The sequence below is a fragment of the Phacochoerus africanus genome, chromosome 16, assembly GCF_016906955.1.
Source record: "Phacochoerus africanus isolate WHEZ1 chromosome 16, ROS_Pafr_v1, whole genome shotgun sequence".
Lineage (NCBI taxonomy): Eukaryota > Metazoa > Chordata > Mammalia > Artiodactyla > Suidae > Phacochoerus > Phacochoerus africanus.
The window spans coordinates 45,110,183-45,116,427 of record NC_062559.1 but is presented as its reverse complement, the minus strand read 5'-3'; the positions used below and the strand labels follow the sequence as shown (position 1 = coordinate 45,116,427).

General features: G+C 42.4%; 1 pseudogene; it reads right to left on the bottom strand.

Annotated features, from left to right (window-relative positions):
• Positions 1–2,436: 2,436 nt before the first annotated feature.
• Positions 2,437–3,405, bottom strand: LOC125117386 (cold-inducible RNA-binding protein-like; annotated as a pseudogene).
• Between the last annotated feature and the right edge of the window lie 2,840 nt (positions 3,406–6,245).

Below are 6,245 nucleotides of genomic sequence, written 5' to 3'. Positions count from 1 at the left end.
ACGTGGTGTAGGTCGCAGACACAGCTTGGATCCTGCGTTGCTATGGCTGTGGTGTAAACTGGCAGCTGCAGCTCCAATTTGACCACTGGCCTGGGAACTTTCATATGCAGTGGGTACAGCCTTAAAAAGAAAAATAAATAAAAATAAGAGCTGAGAAACAGATACTGAATTGTTCTAGATGCCTATTTTCAATTCTTGCTTTCATGAAACTAAGAAACTAACATTCTAAGAAGACATTTAATAAGGAAAAAGAGCTGCGTTACTGGGCCGGAGGCCTGGGCCATGGTGCCATGTGTTATTCGCTGCCAGGTACCTCTAGGAAAACCACTTAACCCAGCAGGGCACCCAACTGATCCTGATATTAGCCATGAAAGTCCCTGAAATCTCCTCAGTCTCAGGCAAATTAGGTAGTTTTTCACTCTCCTTAACCCTGCTTAATCTTCTTTCACTCATTTGCAAAATAAAGGAATTGGATTAGATTTAAGTCCCGCGTAGCTCCAGATAAAACTGGTTACCTTAAATTGTTTCATTGTTTTATTTGTTTATCTACATAGATTTGAACTATTTTTCCAAAGATCTGAGGAAGCTTGTGAGAATAAGCCGGATAAAATAGAAAGGCATAGTTGACTTTAAAGCCAGGGTCATAAAAATATCTAGAATAGAAAAATAGGGCCAAAGTTACAGTAGTAACATAGATATGCCGCCTTTTGATCCAATAATCATTAACATTGAATGGAATATCTGGATCTGAGCTTCCCAGCAGTCAAAGCAAGAAGGGAAACACAATCTATAATATGATACACATTATCCATGAGGGAAAACATCAGTTTCTCAAGGGGATAAAAGATTTTTCTGGGACTTTGTCTGAAAGAAATTTTATACTTGCATCCTTATGCAGAGGACATTGAATCATGCCAGAAACACTGTGTTTAATATCCTAAGGACAATAATGACTCTCACATGGCTGTTAATTGAGCTCCTGTCAATGTAAGCAAAGGGTACTCTTCCAAAACAAACTCGGTGGAGATACTTGGAGAGTCTGCCAAAACAGTGTGGTACAAGCTGAGGGTTTTTTTTTTTTCCTTTTTATAGTCATACCTGCGGCATATGGAAGCTCCCGGGCTAGGGGTTGAATCAGAGCTGCAGCTGCCAGCCTGTGCCACAGCCACAGCCACACCGGATCCCAGCCTCATCTGTGACCTATGCCACAACTCGAGGCAACACTGGATCCTTAACCCACTGATCAAGGCCAGGGATCCAACCCGTCTCCTTGCTGACACTATGTTGAGTTCTTAACTCACTGAGCCACACCAGGAGCCCCCTGTTGATGTTTTGTAGTTTTTTTGTTTTTTTGTTTTTTTTTTTTGCTTTTTAGGGCCGCACCCCAGGCTAAGGATCTAATTGGAGCTGCAGCCGCAGGCTTACACCACAGCCACAGCTCAGATCCCTCGCCACGTCTGTGGCCTACACCACAACTCATGGCAGTGCCAGATCCTTAACCCACTGAGCAAGGCCAAGGACTGAACCTGCCACCTCATGGTTCCTAATCGGATTCGCTTCTGATGTGCCATGATGCAAACTCCATCTTTTCGGTTCCTTGATGATGTTTTTTGAAGCAGAAAAGTCTTTAATTTTGACGATGCCTGATTTATCTATTTTCTTTTGTTGCTTGTACTTTAGCATAATATATAAAAAACATTGTCTAATACAAGATCTCAAAGATTTACCCCATATTTTCTTCTAAGAGTTTTACAGTTTTAGCTATTACATTTAGGTTTGATCCATTTTGAGTTAATTTTTTTGTGTGACCTGAGGGGCGTGGGTCTGACGTCATTCTTTTGCGTGTGGCTATCGAATTGTCCAAGTATCATTGTTGAAGAAACTGTTCTTTTCCCCATTGAATTATTTTGGCACCCTTGTCAAAAATCAATTGACATAACATTTCCTGCTATTTCGTTTCCATGAAAATTTATTTCTGGCTTATCCATTTTACTCGCTGATCTGCATGTCTGTCCTTAGGCCAATACTACAATGTCTTAAATACAGTAACTTTGCAGTAAGTTTTTTTTTTTTTTTTTTCATTCAGACGGGCTTTTAATCGGCTTCGTGAAGCCAAAGAAAACTGCACACAAGAATTCCTTAGCCACTTCAAATACAACATCAATGACATATGCACACGTCTTCCAGTAAAAAAAAGACAATATAAATAAACATTTTCAAGAAACTCTTGGGACGTCTGCAAGTCTACTGTGGGTGATGCAGTACAGAGGGGAGGTGGGGCCAGGCAGCCGGGCACCTCTGCCGCCACCCGGTCCTACCATACCATGCTACGCTCAGGAACATTACACGGAGCTTAAAAAAAGCCACAGTGTGCTCAGCTTCCGCCAAAGAGCGGATTCAGAGTCCGTTCAGACTCAAAAGACAAGTGACTCGGGGCCCCTAACTACTTGGGGCCGACCCCACGAAAAAGAGAAAAAAGGCAACACAACCCAAACTCAAACTCTCGCAACCCTCAATGATTTTTCTAAAAAGCTCATGGCTCACGATAAAAAGTAAAACCTGAAGTGCTTTGCAAAACATGTTTAAAATCCTCAAAAACAGACGGCACTTCTTTAAAAAGAAAACTGTAGTAATGAGGCCATCTGGGGTCAGAAGCAGTCAGGCTGTGTTTGACAAGATAGGAACTGATAAGACTACAAAAGTGGGTACAAGGAGGTGGATTCACTACACATGAACGATTCAGCGGAGCTCCCAAAATCTTTAAATATACAGCCATTGGAAGGACGATCTTGGGCAGGATTTTTACTCATTGTGTGTAGCGTAACTGTCGTAGCTGTCTCTGTAGGACCCACCTGAGCTCTGGTCACCATAGCCGCCACCCTGACTCCGGCTGCTGTAGTAGTCCCTGGAGCCGCCATAGCCCCCACTCCTGGACTCGAACCGGCTACCACCATAGCCTCGATCCCCTCCTCCTCTGGAGAACCCACGGCCCCAGCCTCGGCCCCCACGGAAGAAGCCCCGCCCCCCCGAGGAGCCACCTCGGTACCCACGGGACCCGGTTATCAGATGACTTGCCGGCCTGGTCAACCCCGATCTGCCGCCCATCCACAGACTTCCCGTTCATGGCCATCATAGCGTCCTTGGCGTCATCAATGTTCTCAAAGGTGACAAACCCAAAGCCCCTGGATCGCTGGGTCTCCCTGTCCTTCACTACTACCACTTCTGAGATCTGCCCATATTTTGAGAAGACCTGCTCCAGCGACTGCTCATTGGTGTCAAAGCTCAGCCCTCCAACGAAAAGTTTGCCCTCGTCTGATGCCATGGTCACCACTGAGTTGGGCAGGTCCCTGGCGCAGGCGGGAAGACAGCGCAGCACAACGGCCTGAGCCTTCTAACGCGCGAATGAGCGCAGTAAGTTTTGAAATGGAAACATGTGAGTTCTCCAACTTTGTACTTCATTTTTAAGTTTATTTTGGCCGTTCTGGGTCTCATGTACTCTCATATGAATTTTAGGATGAGTTTGCAACTTATTCTGCAAACAAATCAGCTGGGATTTTGAAAAGGATTGAGCTGAATCTATAGATCAATTTGTAGTATATCGCCCTCTTAATATTCCATCTTCTGATCCATGAACATGTGATATCGTTTCCTTTATTTAGATCTTCTTTAATTTCTTTCAGTAATGTTTTATAGGTTTCAGAGTAAGAGTGTTGCATGCATAATTTGGGGGAATTTGCTAAACACTGTATTCCTATTTTATTCTTTTTTGATGCCATTGCCATGACCCCAGAGGTCCCCATATGCCTCCTCTCAGTTATTACCTAATATTCCAAAGGGAACTACTGTCCTGACTTATAACACGGTAGGTTAGGTCACTTACTGTATTGAGGTGTTTTTTTTTCCTTTGCACTAAATATTTTCCTTGTGCATACTTTATAAGACTAAAATTTCATCTAATAGGAGGTCAATAAATGAGTTGCATTTTTCCATTGTTCTGGACTATAGATACCTTGATAAGTACCACAATCTGAGTTCCCAAGGGCGGTAAGACTGTAAAATCTACCCCTTCCCCATCAGTCCCATAATGCTGAATACGGTGCTCATACAATGAAATGCCGCAGCTAAGACCACTGTAGCTGCCCCCTTAGGAATTCATTGTAAAAGGGTTTCACTGTACTTTGTAAAGCAATTTGGAATCCTTTGTGATGAAAGGTTCTATATAAAGAAGGTAATATAATGGACTTGGCTTTCAACTTCTTTCATTTAAGCCTTAACAGAAACATGAATCTACTATATTAGCATCATAAACCAATAGGTGCTATATAAATGCTGAATAGAAATATTCTGGGTGAATAAAATTGCAAATATCGCCATGTATTAGCTAAGTGCTTTACCAAGTATTATGCAAATGAGGATTCATAAGGCAATTATATTTAATTAAAATAATAATAATAATGCTACATTCTTCTAATTCTCTTGGCACCCATTGACTTAATTATTAGGTGTGTGTCTGCCTCTTAAATCCCAAGTCTGATGGCAAACTCACATGAGGTGCCTCTTTGGAAGGAAATAGGCTTCCTCTGAGTTGATACCAAACAAGAGCTCCAGCAACTTAGGAGGGATGGAGGCAAAGGAAACCCTTCTCATATTCATAGAGATTGATTTGAAGCTTTTATTTTACTTTATTTGTCTATCTATTTATCTTTTGCTTTTCAGGGCTGCACATGCAGCGTATGGAAGTTCCCCGGCTAGGGGTCCAATCAGAGCTGCAGCTACCGGCCTATACCACAGCCACGGCAACACTGGATCCAAGCAGCATCTGTGACCTACACTACAACTCACGCAACGCCAGATCCTTAAACCACTGAGTGAGGTCAGGGATCGAATATGCAGCCTCATGGATACTAGCTGGGTTCTTAACCTGCTTAGCCACAAAGGGAATTCCAACATTTCCATATTTTAGATGAATAGTGATGGCATGAATAGAAAATTCAATATTTCAGAGGGAGATTGAATTGGAAGGTGCTACAAGCAAAAATATCAGTGACATGGCAGGATGCAGCAAAGCTCGTAATGCGTTAAAACTAGGAAGAACTTAGAGGCCATTCTCGTCCACCTTCCTCATTTAACAGAAGGATGCAATTGAGACCATATTTCACTCTCTTTATCCCAAACTCTTTGGTCCTGTTCTCCATCTTTCTTTCATCTTTCCTAAGCCTTGTCTACAATTCATACTGAGATTCAAATCTAAACAACCAACAGAAAAGATGACTTGGGTGTTCTTGTTGTGGCTCAGCAAGTTCAGAACCCGACGAGTACCCATTAGGATCCAAGGTCAATCCCTGGCCTTGCTCAGTGGGTTAAGGATCCGGCCTTGCCGAAAGCTGCAGCGTAGGTCACAGATGCAGCTCAGATCCTGTTTTGCTGTGACTGTGGGGTAGGCCGGCAGCTGCAGCTCTAATCTGACCCCTCGCTCCTGGAACTTCCATGTGCTGCAGATGTGGCCCTAAGGGGAAAAAAAAAAAAAAAAAAGGAAAGAAAGCATAACTTAAAGAACAAGATCAACCCCAATCCTAGTTTTTACATTTCAATTCAATTCTACTCATCTAGCATGTATTGAGCACCTTCTCAGTGATTAATACAGTTTTGGGGGAGAGGGGGATGTAAAAAAAAAAAAAAAAATCAGAATCTAATCATTCCCTCCAAGCACCTAATGACTTATCTCCTTTGTTGAGAAGGAAATTTCCAGTCGTGTTGAAATACCTGCCATTTTATGTGGGAAGGACCCTGGGTCCCAGACAATTTCTTCCATGATTTCTTGACCATGGGTTTTGGTTGTAAAAAAGCAGGAAAGTGAGGAAGAGCTGTATAGAGTTTTCTATTTTCCGGTACAAGAGCATTTAAGTCTTGATCTCCAATATTTTTCTTGTCTAGACATCCTCCTCTTTTTGTTTCTTAATAAAGCCATAGGCAGTTATCCCTTGTGGTTTGTAGCTACGGTTCGTTATCAGAGGAACGCGTGGCTTTTAAATGGTGTTAACACACTGAAATCCTCTTCTCTTAGCTTTTTCTAGTTAAGATTTCCTCATCTTGATCCTCTCTCTCCTCATATTGATCACACATTCCATGCTTCAAAGTGTCCACTTAATCATTCCACTTTTTCCGGGAGAGCAGCTAACTCTTCATATGCTGTAGTTTTCCTACTATACTTCCTTTGCCTTAAAAATATCTTGAAAGAGTCAATC